Source organism: Capricornis sumatraensis, chromosome 4, assembly GCF_032405125.1.
Source record: "Capricornis sumatraensis isolate serow.1 chromosome 4, serow.2, whole genome shotgun sequence".
Taxonomy (NCBI): domain Eukaryota; kingdom Metazoa; phylum Chordata; class Mammalia; order Artiodactyla; family Bovidae; genus Capricornis; species Capricornis sumatraensis.
In genome coordinates, this window is record NC_091072.1 from 68,981,439 (window position 1) to 68,995,693 (window position 14,255).

Consider the following 14,255-nt stretch of genomic DNA (forward strand, 5'->3'; position numbering starts at 1 on the left):
CTATTTTTATTGTATGCCTAAAAAAATACTGCAGTCCTAAGTGAATGGAAGGGCTTCCCAGCAGGCACAGTGTTAAAGAATCAGTCTGCCAATGCAGGAGATGCAAGAGAGGTGCTTGATCCCTGGGTCAGGATGATCCCCTAGAGGAGGAAGTGGCAACCCACTCCAGCATTCTTTCCTGGAGAATTATATGAGCAGAGGAGCCTGGGGGCCATAGTCCCAGGGGTCGCAAAGGGTCAGACATGACTGAGCAAGTGCATCCACACATGCAAGCGAGAGGAAAACAACAAAGTGTAGTGCGAGGGTGCATGCAGAGAGAGGCACATGGATCTGTTACGCACGCCACTTGGTGACAACAATATAAAAAAAGCCTAAATAGTTAGTAGTTTTTCTTCCAGTTACCTCAAGACACACTTCACACTAAAACAGCTGCTTTAAGGTTGCTACGTCAACACGGCACACGTGTTCCCATACTGCTCCCCGCATTTGCCCACTGCCCGTGTCAGTTAAGAACGTCTTATGATGTAACAAGAAGCAACTAGCAGAGCTTCAGCAGGAGAGACGTTTCTGACCTTACATCACAAGAAGTCTGCAAGTAGATGCTTTCTGGTACTGACCGAGGCGCTCCGCCAAGCTGACAAGGAGCCAGCCTCTCACTGTGTTTCTTCTACCATCCTTGGCAGGCTGGCTGTCAATCCTCACGCTCATCACCTCATGGTCACAGGACGGCTGCCATAGTTCCACACATCATATCCTCATGCAAGGCGGGAATAAAGTGAAAAGGGCAGTAGTTAAGAGGTTGTTACAGCTGAATTAAGAACTGAACCATAACCAACCTAGTGGTAGCTGAGATGAAAGGCAACACATTTGAGACATGTTTAGAAGGTAAAATTGACATGACCGTGGTGGCAATGATGAGGAAGATGGACAGAGGTTTCTAGTTTGGGTGACTAGGTAGGTGATGGTGGTGGCGACTTCAGTGGAAGCAAAGGGTACAGAAAAAACAGATTTGGTATAAAAGAAGAATAATGACCTTGGTTTTTTTTTAGTTTGATCTACTCTAGGGCCATCAAGGTTATATAGATGTTTTATGGGAAACTTAAAACTGCATCCACGGCTCAGACAAGATGTGGCATTAACTATGTAATTATGTACTTGTCACACAGGTGATGCTGAAGCCATGGAGAGTGTGTAGAAAGGCGGTGGAGGGGAGGTGATGGAGCCACGGAGCTCTGCAGAGTGGAGAAGTAAAGGACACCCAAAAGCACGGTGTTAAGGAAAACCCCTCAGGGAGGACAGAGCTTCAAAGAGCAGGGAGAGACCTGCACTGTCCAGTGACCTAGAGATCAAGTAAGACCAGGGCTATGAAATATACCCGCTGTTTCTGGCAATGAGGTAATTGATGACCTCACTGAAAGCAGTTTATGGGAGGGAGGCACTGACTGTGCTTTATCGAGGTTTGAAGAGCCTTAGGAAATTAGGAAGTGGAGAAAATTCCCTCAGGAAACATGTTGCGAGGTGTGGCCATATGACTCATTCTGGCCCAGGAGTGATAAGATTGGTCTTACTGGGGGCCTGGAGATGAGATTTTCCTCTCTGTAAAAGGCAAGAGTGAGGACAGCCTGCAACTTCTGTTGTGCTTTTCTGTGTGAATATGTGATGGCTGGATCTGGGGCAGTGATCTTGTGGCCAGGAGGGGAGACATCATTAATACACTGAGGCTTAGCAGAGCAGTAGGATGGGATGAGCTTGGCCCTTGGCCTTCACTGAGCTGGTAAACTATCTCTGCAGCCACCTACCTCTCAACTTCATTTTAGATAAGAAAAATAAATCCTTGTTGCTTAAGCCACTTTTATTCTGCTTATAACTGGCATGTTGAACACACTGTTGATGAGATATAATAAAAAATGAACTCTATTATTGCTTCCCAACATCCCTGGAAACTATAAAGACTCGGGTTTGACCCCTGGGTCAGGACAATACCCTGGAGGAGGAAACGGCAATTCATTCCAGTATCCTTGCCTGGAGAATCCCTGATAGGCTGCTGCTGCTGCTGCTGCTAAGTCACTTCAGTCGTGTGCGACTCTGTGCGACCCCATAGACGGCAGCCCACCAGGCTCCGCCGTCCCTAGGATTCTCCAGGCAAGAACACTGGAGTGGGTTGCCAATTCCTTCTCCAATGCATGAAAGTGAAAAGTAAAAGTGAAGTTGTTCAGTCGTGTCCGACTCCTAGCGACCCCATGGACTGCAACCTACCCTGGTAGGCTCCAGTCCATCAAAACTGAGCGGCTAACACACACACACACTGGAAACTATGCACTGGGGATAATACCTCCCTGCTGCTGCTGCTGCTAAGTTGCTTCAGTTGTGTCCGACTCTGTGAAACCCCAGAGACGGCAGCCCACCAGGCTCCGCCGTCCCTGGGATTCTCCAGGCAAGAACACTGGAGTGGGTTGCCCTTTCCTTCTCCAATGCATGAAAGTGAAAAGTGAAAGTGAAGTCGCTCAGTCATGTCCGACCCTTAGCGACTCCATGGACTGCAGCCTACCAGGCTCCTCCGCCCATGGGATTTTCCAGGCAAGAGTACTGGAGTGGGGTGCCATTGCCCTACTCCTAGATAAAAGCTCTGGCAGACCCATTACTTTTGTCCTCACACTTAGGTAAAAGTATAAATTCTCCTCTAGCAGCAAACATGGTTGCAATTTTGTAATTAAAATGGTCCAAGACTAATAAACACACTGAACCTAATTTTGGATCAAATGTCGCCTCATCAGGCCTGGGTTAGGTTCAAAGCCCAAGGTGAAAAGAGCCGCAAGGCTGGATTCTTTCTGTCCATCTCATGCTCCTCCTCTTTCCCCTGGAGCTTACCTCTCACCTGCATGCTAGGGTGCATTTGACCCTTTAGGTCAGGGTCAGGGTACAGGGTCATGAACACTCAAGCCATGGGGTAGATCTTCCTTGACCAAGTCTTCTAGAAGCTGGCTGTGGCTCTACAGTCTCAGCAGAAGTGAAGGTGACATTCTCATGGGTGCTGCTGTGGGCTCTTAGAAGCTTCCCATCCTTGAGGATCATCATTCCCTGCAGCACCCTTGACTTGAGGGGATGCAAAAGGCAATGCCAAAGAATGCTCAAACTACCGCACAACTGCACTCATTTCACATGCTAGCAAAGTAATGCTCAAAATTCTCCAAGCCAGGCTTCAGCAGTACATGAACCATGAACTCCCAGATGTGCAAGCTGGAGTTAGAAAAGGCAGAGGAACCAGAGATCAAATTGCCAACGTTCGTTGGATCACAGAAAAAGCAAGAGAATTCCAGAAAAACATCTACTTCTGCTTCACTGACTACGCTAAAGCCTTTGACTGTGTGGCTCACTACAAACTGTGGAATATTCTTTAAGAGATGAGAATACCAGACCACCTTACCTGCCTCCTGAGAAATCTGTATGAAGGTCAAGAAGCAACAGTTAGAACCAGACATGGAACAATGGACTGGTTCCAAATTGGGAAAGGAGTATGTCAAGGTTGTATACTGTCACCCTGCTTATTTAACTTATATGCAGAGTGTATCATGAGAAATGCTGGGCTGGATGAAGCACAAGCTGGAATCAAGTTTGCTGGGAGAAATATCAATAACCTCAGATATGCAGATACCACTCTTATGGCAGAAAGCAAAGAGGAACTAGAGAGCCTTTTGATGAAAGTGAAAGAGGAGAGAGAAAAGCTGGTTTAGAACTCAACCTTCAAAAAACTAAGATCATGATATCCAGTCCCATCACTTCATAACAAATAGATGGGGAAACAAAGGAAACAATTTTCTTGGGCTCCAAAAGCACTGCAGATGGTAACTGCAGCCATGAAATTAAAAGAGCTTGCTTCTTGAAAGGAAAGCTATGACCAACCTAGATGGCATATTAAAAAGCAGAGACATTATGACTCAGCTGGTAAATAATCCGCCTGAAATGTGAGAGACCTGGGTTCAATCCCTGGGTTGGGGAGATCCCCTGGAGAAGGGAAGGGCTACCCACTCCAGTATTCTGGCCTGGAGAATTTCATGGACTGTATAGTCCATGGGGTCGCAAAGAGTCGGACACAACTGAGTGACTTTCACTTCACACCACATTATTTTGCAGACAAAGGTTTGTATAGTCAAAGCTATCATTTTTCCAGTAGTCATGTATGGATGGAGAATTGGACCATAAAGAAGGCTGAGTGTCAAAGAACTGATGCTTTTGAACTGTGGTGTTGGAGAAGACTCTTAAGAGTCCCTTGAACTACAAGGAGATCCAACCAGTCATTCCTAAAGGAAATCAATCCTAAATATTCATTGGAAGGACTGATGATGAAGCGGAAGCTCCAATACTTTGGCCACCTGATGCAAAGAACTGACTCATTGGAAAAGACCCTGATACTAGGAAAGATTGAAGGCAGGAGGAGAAGGGGACGACAGAGAATGACGTGGTTGGATGGCATCACTGACTTGATGGACGTGAGTTTGAGCAAGCTCTGGGAGTTGGTGATGGACAGGGAAGCCTGGCGTGCTGCAGTCCATGGGGTCGCAGAGTTGGACCTGACTGAGCGACTGGACTGAACCTGTCCTAGGGGCTCCTTCCTCAGCCAGAGGAAGGCTGTGCCCACCTCCAGCTTCCTTCTGCTGTGTTGCCCCCTGGCCCCACCCACTGGCTCAACCAAACTCATACCATGCAGATGTCTCTCCTGCGTGGCCCATGGGAAACCAGGCAACCCTGTGGCTGAACCCGACACAGCCCGTGTCTCCCGGGCAGCCACAGGCCGCTTCCCTGTCTCACCTGTCTATCAAAGCTCTCTTGGGGACCTGTTCTCAGGTGAGGGCAGCAGAACCCTCACCCTAGGCCATCTGAAGGCCTGAAATCTGAAGACAGAAATAATTTACAAATATTCTCCTTCTCGGACTTCCCTGCTGGCTCAGACAGTAAAGAATCTGCCTGCAAAGAGGGAGACCCAGGTTCGATCCCTGGATCAGAAAGGTCCCCTGGAGAAGGGAATGGCAACCCACTCCAGTATTCTTGCCTTGGAAATCCCATGGACAGAGGAGCCTGGCAGGCCACAGTCCATAAATAGTCCATAAGGAAAAGAGTCAGATACAACTGATCAACTAACACTTACACTTCTCTTTCTTGCCCCTGTCTCAATCGTTTTCTGTTCTCGAATCAGTGAGAGGCTCCTGATCACCTCCTTTGGAAGTTCTACACGAACGACTTGGCTTTAGAATTTCATCTTTTATATTCTGGTGGTTTCCTCAAAACTTTGGTTTAGCCGCCCACCGTGAATGCTTTTGCCGAGAAAAACAAACCTATGTTGTTTCAGTTCAGTAGTCTTATCACCAGGCATGCAAAGTAGCTCAACCACCTCAGCTGGCTTCATGGGTCTCCTGGCACAATAAAGTTTAAGTCGGTGATTTATAATAGTGAAAAATCAGAAGTGTCCAACCACAAGAAACTCAACAAATGAAACATGCATTTGATGGAAAATTATACAGCCTTTTCAAATGATACTTGGGAAGAATTGAAATATAGGAACATAGAAAAATGTTCATATTTTGTTAAATTATAGAAGAAAATTGACTTCCCTGGTGGCTCAGATGGTAAAGCGTCTGCCTACAATGCAGGAGACCCGGGTTCAATCCACATTCAATGGGTTGGGAAGATCTCCTGGAGAAGGAAATGGCAACCCACTCCAGTATTCTTGCATGGAAAATCCCATGGACGGAGGAGCCTGATAGGCTACAGTCCATGGGGTCGCAAAGAGTCAGATATGACTGAGCGACTTCACTTCACTTCATAGAGGAAAAAGACTAACAGAAAATATGTTAGAAAGATCAAAGTCCAGTTTGGTTGAAAAACCACCACATGCACATTATATATGCATAGAAAACAGCTGGGTGAATACACAAGATACACAGGTATCAGCCTCTGCCTCTGGGGAGGGTCCTGGGATGAAGGAGAAGGGGGGGGGGGTGTGACTTCGGAAGGTATCAATCAGATGCATATATTGCATTTTCAACCAAAGAAACTGATAGTGTAGTTTTTCTTTTTTTAAGTTTGATATTGTAGAGGGAAAAGGATAAAAATAGTTTTCTCTGAATGGAAGATTTAATAGAGATTTTTAAAAATATTTTTCTTCGTTTCTCCTGTATTGCCAAATCATCACGTGTTACTAAAATAAACAGGAAAGGGGACTTTCCTGGCCATCCAGTGGCTAAGATTCCATGCTCTCCATGCTCCCAATGCAGGGGGCCTGGGATCAATCCCTGGTCTAGGAACAGATCCCATAGGCCGCAACTAAGATCTAGCAGACACAAATAAATAAATATTTAAAACAGAAGGAAAGCCACACACCCACAGAAAAATGCCCTCCTTCTCTGTTGCCTGCCTTTCCCTCCCTGAACGGTTTTAAAGCCACAGGTAATAAGTGGGCAAAGATAGTTGGGCTCCATGGGGGGAGTGGATGGTCTCGAGCAGGGTGGTGGAGCTCGAGCTGGGTGGTGGAGCTCGAGCAGGGTGGTGGAGCTCGAGCAGGGGGATAGGACTTGGTGGGGGGACCCTGGGGAAGGCACTCAGAGCCAGGGAGGGGTGAGGAGGGTTTTCTGGTGTGTCAAAGTTGGAGCCGGGTGAGGGGGGCATCCACGCACTGAGATGACCTGGCCAGGGAGACCGAGATTGCAGTGGGGTGAGAAGGGCCGCTTGGCAGAGAGGCAGCCTGGTGCTGAGTGTCGACACCCAAAACCCACCCAAGGCGGGGAGAGGCAGGCAGCAGAGAGAAGGCACTGGCTACACATGGAAGCTGGCAAATGAGGAAGAATATTAGAGACAATGGAAGGCAGTGTTTCACTGTTGGAGCGGGGCTGCAGAGAGGAAGGCAATTTGAATGAATCCGTGGGGTTGGCCTGGGGTCAGAAGTATTGGCTTGCACTCATGGTTTTCAACATACAGCATCCGTGTGTGTGTATGTGTGTGCTCAGTTGCTTCTACCTCTTTGCGACCCCATGGACTGTGGCCCACCAGGGTCCTCTATCCACGGAATTTCCAGGCAAGAATACTGAAGTGGGTTGCCATTTCCTACTCCAGGGAATCTTCCCATCTCAGGGATCAAACACACATCCCTGTGTCTCTTGCACTGGCAGGCAGATTCTTTACCACTGAGCCACCTGGGACACCTTTTCAACATACAGAGAGATACAGAAATAAGCAGAGATCTAAATGTATATTTATGTGAATATATGTGTAAGCAAATATATATGCTGTCTAAGTTCAGTCTGCTATATTAAAATATCATAAACTGAGTGGTTTAAACAATAGCTTTCCCCCACCCCCATAGTTCCAGAAACTAGGAAGTCTGAGATCAAGGGTGCAGGTTTGACTCCTGGTGAGGGAGATTTGACTCCTGGTGAGGGCCCTCTTCCCGGCTTGCCCTGGGTTGGCCACCTCCTCGATGTGTGCTCACCTGGCCTTTCCTCAGTGCACCCTGCTCCTCTGCTTATAAAGCCTCTAATCCCATGGTGGGGAAACCACTCTAATGACCTCAGCACCTCCCAAAGGCCCCACCTCCAAATACCATCACATCGGGTTACGGCTTTAAAATATGAATTAGGGGGACACACACATTCGGTCCATGGCAGGTATATACACAGGTGTATATGTCTCATTCCATGTCACGTCCACATACCCATACACAAACACTGCGTCTATTCCCTACCTCTGTCCATTCAGAGGGCCAGGGAGTGATGACACCCCAATATCAGAGAGCAAAGCTAGCACCCAGATCTTGGCTTTTAAATACTGTTTTCCACTGAAAGGGGCCTGGATTCCTTGCCCAAACTGCCAGTTCCAGGTCTGGGATGAGGAAAGAACAAGATGAAGCTGGAACATCTTGTGCCAAAATGCAAAGGGTGCTCAAAGAATTGTGAGGACACGTCAAAGGGACACAAAGACAGCTCGAATGAGTTCCCGATAGTCAAGCAGGGGACAACATGCCCTTGAGATGAATAACTGTAACCTTTGTAACCTTTGAATAAAACAAAAAGCCATTAACCCCTACTGACAGAAGTAAATCAAAGAATAAATTGAAAGTTTTTGGAGAAAACAGGAGGCGCAAAGTAACTTCCCCTAAAATACTTGTTAATTACCAAGAGGAAAAAATATTTTTATAGTGGTGGAGCCTGGCAGACACCACCTTAATCGAGTGTTCAAAGCAAAAGCATCCGTAACGAGACACAACAAAACTGCAGCCCATCTGATAGGATGCAGTGAGAACACAGCGTCACTTCTGCGATATTCCTGCCAAAGATGGATATGCTAAATCTAATCATGAGGAAACACCAGCTTGGGGGACATAACACAAACAACTGTAATCTTCAAATGCGCCGAGATCAGGAAAGTCAGGGAAAGATTAAGGAACTGTTTCAGACAGGAGACAGAAAAAGAGAACTAAATGCAGCTCATGCTCCTGAACTGGATCCTCCGGCTGCAAAGGACAATACCAGGACAACTGGCGAAATGTGAATGGGGTCTGAGGACTGGACGCCAGTAACATCTCTATTTAATTTTCAGATTTTGATGGCTGCATGGTGGTGATAGAGGAGAATGTCCTTCCTTTCAGGAATCACACAGTAAAGTCTGAGCAGGTGACTGGATTTCACTCCCAAATGGTTCAGGAAAAATAAAATTCTTTGTACTAAACCTCCAACTTTTCTCCAAGTTAGTGATCATTTCAAATCTTTTTTAAAAAAAATCAATAAATTCAATTTACATATATGAGTTAAATATCCCTAAATACAGAATAGGGCTTCCCTGGTGGCTCAGAGGTAAAAAAAAAATCCGCCTGCAATGCAGGAGATATGGTTTGGTCCTTGGATCAGGACGATTCCCTGGAGAAGGAAATGGCAACCCACTCCGGTTTCTTGCCTGGAGGATCCTATAGACAAAGGAGCCTGGTGGGCTACAGTCGACGGGGGTCACCAAAGAATCGGACATGACTTAGTGACTGAACACAACGACGACAAAGACAGAATAGGTATGTTATACACTGCATGTTTGCTTTATTTGTGCATGAACAGAGCATAAGCAGCCATCTGTATACACAGCACGGGGGCCTAGAAGCAGACAGAGACCGCCTTATGCTGAGCCGGGGGTTGCGGCCCCTGGTCTGGAAAGCTGGGCCAGCCTCTGACGGCTTCCTGACTGCAGCTGGAGGCTGGGCCCCTCCCCAGAACATCTAGCTCTACCCCCCACCCTCCCACCTCTGCCAATTCTCAGAGAGCAGCTTCCAAACATCCTAGAAGATTCAGAAATCAGAAATTCACAATTGCTGACCTCAGAAATCATTGAAATCCCAAACATTCTTCTATTTGAGGATCCCCGGGGCATGTCCCAGACAGCCTCATACCCCTGATGGTGACACCTATTGTGACCTGAGGGTTCGGAGTCAGACAGAGGAGGTTCTATGCTCAAGTTTCTCTGAGTCTGTGCCTCAATCACTCCATGCATAAGATAAGAAGTTGGGGGGACTTCCCTGGAGGCCCAGTGTTTGGGACTTTGCCTCCCAATGCAGGGAGGGATGGGTACAAGTTCGATCCCTGGATGGGTAGCTAGGATCCCACATCTTGCAGCCAAGAGGCCAAAACGTAAAATAGAAGCAACGTTGTAACAGATTCAATAGAAGACTTTAAAGATGGTCCACATCAAAAAATTCTTAAAAAGACAAGAAGAGGGCTGTGGTGGGGATGAGGTAACATAATCCATAGGCCCCACGCCTTGTACCGGGTACATGACAAGCTCAGTGAACAGGAACTGTTTCCCTTTATCAGTTAAACATTCATGTTTCCTTTCCTGGACTCCAGAAATGTAGTCACCACTTCAGTAAAAGCTAGAAGTACCAAAAGCCAGTTGGGCTGGGCTCAGATGTGTGCTCTATTTTTAGCCACGTGAACTTGGGACCCTAGTGAGGTTTTATGAGACCTGCTTTATGGCTCCAGGCTTCCTTCTGGCACAGGGCGAGAGTGAGGTTACTGGCTAAGGTGACAGACCAGGGAAAGTCAAAGTGAAGGGAAGCTTTTCAGAAGCCACACTGTCCCAGTTAGAGGCCCTCATCCCTTGGCAAAGTGAGGGGTTTCTGGGAGGAGGCTTATGCAGACACTATTTTCCATACTCAGTAATATGTTGTTGTTTAGTTGCTAAGATATGTCTGACTCTTTGTAACCCCATGGACTACAGCCCACCAGGCTCCTCTGTCCATGGGATTTCCCAGGTAAGAATACTGGAGTGGGCTGCCATTCCCTTCTCCAAGGGACCTCAGGGATCAAAGCCACACCTCCTGCATTGGCAGGCAGACTCTTTATAACTGAGCCACCTCGGAAGCCCCAGCAATATGTTTTGAACACCAATTGTCTAAGAACGGCAGATAAAGAAGAAAGGAAACACCCAATGAGGGCAAGATGCTTCAGCCAAGAGGGAGCATCACAGTGGCAAATGACGTAGAAATTAAGTAAAGACACAAGCTGCAAAGTAGGCACCAGAAAAGCAAAGGGGTCACTGGTGACCCCACTGAGAGAAGTTGTCCATCAGTTTGGGGGCTGATACTAGTTTTTGGTGGATTAAGAAGCCTGGGGAGAGCAGAGTGGAGATTATTCCTTTAAGACACATGGTGAAGGGATGAGAAGGAGTAGTGATTGGAGCAAGGGAAGGATGCAAAAAAGTGGGTTCAGGACATTGGCAGTGTGGACAGTGGGGCAGGCTGAAGTGAGTGTGTGGAAAAGCAGGCACGGATGGCCCCGGACTTGATGACAGCAGAGCAAAGTCTCAGGAGAGGTGGGACGGGGAGAAGTGGGCACAGGTGGGTGGGTCATTGTGGATGAGCAGAGCAAAGAAGGGAAGAGGGGAGAACCACCGAGCAAGCCTAGGCCTGATAAGTAGGGGTCTGGGGGCTCTGGGGAGGGAGACCTACTGGGGAAGGGAGTGTCTTCCTCTGTACCGGCTGCAGTCGGGCACACCATGGCCCAGATGGTGAGGATGCTCCTGGTATCCCTGCCCCAGGATTCTAGGGAAGCGGTTTTATCAGCTGCACCCCTGGCTGCAGGTGCAGGGAGCAGCTGGCCTGACTCAGGGTTGTGCCCAAGCAGGGTGACAGGGGCAAGAGCCCGGGGTGAGGGTGCAGAGGCTGCCAGTGAGAAGCCCCTCAGGGATGTGAAGGAGCCAGTGGGGAGCTCTGTGTACGCTCTGAGCCCAGCATCCCGCAGAGGGGTTACTCACTGCTGACTCAGACCCAGGTGCTCATTTGCATGTTATTCATTTCAAGCCAAAAAAAAAAAAAAAAAAGAGCAAGAATACTAAGAGCATCTCATTCTCCCCCTTCCAAAAGAGCCAGCCCAGATCTCCCCAGTGCTCCTGTGCCTGTGCTGTCTCGCTGATGTAGAACTCTTTCCCCCTTGGAGGGCTCCCCTCAATCATGCCCACACCGCTGTCTGTGAAATTTGCAAAGTTCATTTCCTCTCCAAGGATACCAAGGTAAGTTTTCATTCTAAGTTAAATGCTCAGAGCATGGCCCTTACTACTACCAAATATTCCGGTTGTATCATTGTCTCCTCCCACTACAACGTCACCTCCATGAGGAGAGGGGCGTTGTTTCGTATCCCTGTTCCGAGAACAGTGCCTGATACACCGTAGGTGCTCAGAAAACACATTCGATGACTGAAGGCCCTGTTCCAAGCACTTTAACTACACCTTTCCACCCTGGGCATGTTCCAGTTGAGGACACGGAGATTCAGAGAGGCTAAACGTTTTCCCCAGGTTATTCAGATTGCAAGTACAAAGAAAGCCCCGCGTTTCAGGCTGGCCTGCCCACACGTCATGCAATCATTCAGAAGCTGCTTGATGAGTTTATTGGCCAACCACTCCTATGAAGCTGATTCATGCTAACCCAACTCTGACAAGAACATCCCTGACAAGAAAAAGCAAATGTGCTAATTTACATTCAAACAAAAATAAACTACCAAGGAGCTGAAATGCTCTGAGCAGTTGGGTGGCTCAGTCCAGCCCCAGTAGGACACGTGTTGTGGCTAAGGAAGGCAGAGGAACGTCCTCCAGCTTGGCCAGGAGCCAGCTCTGGGAACTGGACACCAGTTGCCCCACTGGGCTGACCGGTCAGGATCCTGCCTCCAGGAGGACCAGCGATACACTGCTGCGTGAGCTCTCCACTTGCAGGGAAAGCCAGCCTCCAGCCTCCTTGGGTCCTCCCAGGTTCTCATTTGGGGAGAAATGCTTGTTGAATAATGAGTGGAACTTCCCCCTTCCAACTCCATATATGGTTTTCGTCAACTCTTCAGTGACTGCTTCTCATTCATAAGGGGAAACCCTACATGTACCAGGAAGTCATACTGTTTAACAACTCTGACCCCACTGTCTAGGGAAGCCCATGTCTGTGAATCCAGGCCTCCACTTGGGTTCCTGCCAGTTTGAGTCACTGAGGGTGTTTATGTCCTGCCTATGGTTTGAATTTTGGGGATCTCTCTTATAATTCTCTGTTCCCTGCAGCTAAGAGGGCATGGGCTTCAAACCACAGGGGAGTATGAGACGGAAGAGCAACCAAAACAACTTCAGAGGGACTTCCCTGGTGGCCCAGTGGCTGAGACTCCACACTCCCAATGCAGGGGGCCCGGGTTCAATCCCTGGTTGGGGAACGAGATCCCACATGCTGCAAGGAAAGATCCCGCAGAACACAGCAAAGATCGAAGAGCCTGTGTGCCACAACTAAGACCCAGCTCAGCTAAAGAAATAAATAGATAAAAAGCAGTTTGGAAAGCAAATTTATAATGTGGGCGGTTGAGAATCAGAGAAGAATCTGGGCCTTTCCAGAAAGAGATTCTTTGGCAAATGGAGTCCCTTAACTGTTAGTGGAAACCAAGGCATGACTTTGCTCCTTTTCTACTACTTAGCAGTTATTTTCAAGCAGAACATTAAAAAAAAAAAAAAAAATTCCCAGTCCCTGGGCCAGAGCAATGTAACCACCACCAACACAGCTGTTAACACAGCTGACGCTCGTTGCGGTCAGCTGCTTTAGTCCAGTTAAAGGCCTGGCAGGGGAGAAATTCTGGCCGGCTCAGCAAGGAGAGGAATCCGAGAGTAGCACCATGGATGGTGGGTGGCAGATGTTAAGAACGCACAGGGCAGAAGCTAAGAGGGACCGCACCGTCTCAGAGCTGAGCAACAAGCTGATGGATACTTGGCCCAGCCAACAGCCCAGGAAGCTCAGGAAGCCGGGGAGGGTGTGGAAGTTTCTTTAGTTGATAGCTTTCCATTCTTTTCAACCACAAATTTGTCAGCCTATGTCTTTTCAAGGAGCAAGTATATCAGCTTCAGATAACCATCCTCACCATAGTATGGCCAAAGAGCAAAGGTGAAAATGCACAGTTTGCAACTGGGCTCCAGGAGAGTCATTTGCCTCGCAGAAGCTGGGAGCTTCCAAGTAACTGGATGCCAATCATTCAGTCCTTCTATTACAGCCCAGGGGGTGGTTAGGAGTGTAGGCTCAGAGTCACACACGCATGCAGCTGACTAACAGACCCACCATACCCATGATAAACTTCAGCCACTTGGAACCGGTTTCCTCAGTTGTTAAGCAAGGATAGAAGTGCCTATGTTCCTGGGTGTTGGTGCGATCATGTTTGATAGCGAATACAAACCATCTGGCACATAGTATGTGGTAGTCATGGTTTAGTCACTAAGTCCTATCTGACTCTTGCGACCCCATGGACTGAGGCCCACCAGGCTCCTCTGCCCATAAAATTCTCCAGGCAAGAATACTGCAGTGGGTAGCCACTCCCTTCTCTAAGGGATCTTCCCGATCCAGGGATTGAACCTGGGTCTCCTGCATCTCCGGTACTGCAGGAGGATTCTTAACTGCTGAGCCCCACCAGGGAAGCCCCAGCACATAGCATGGTACACAGTAAATGCTCAAAGAACCTTAGCTATCACTTCACTGCTATGCAAGTCCAGACGGCTGTTCCATATCGTCACAGACCTGCTGTGTCCCATAAATTCCTCCAGCTCATGGTCATACCTATCAGAAAGTAACTCTGTATGTACGGCAGCAGAGGCGATCTTACGGTTGGAAATTAACAAAAGCTATTATTACCAACTGCTATTACGGACTTAAGCTACTTGGTCAAGTTGTGACTATAGATATTCTCAACTGTCCATGATAACTTCTTCTATTAGGAGTCCAG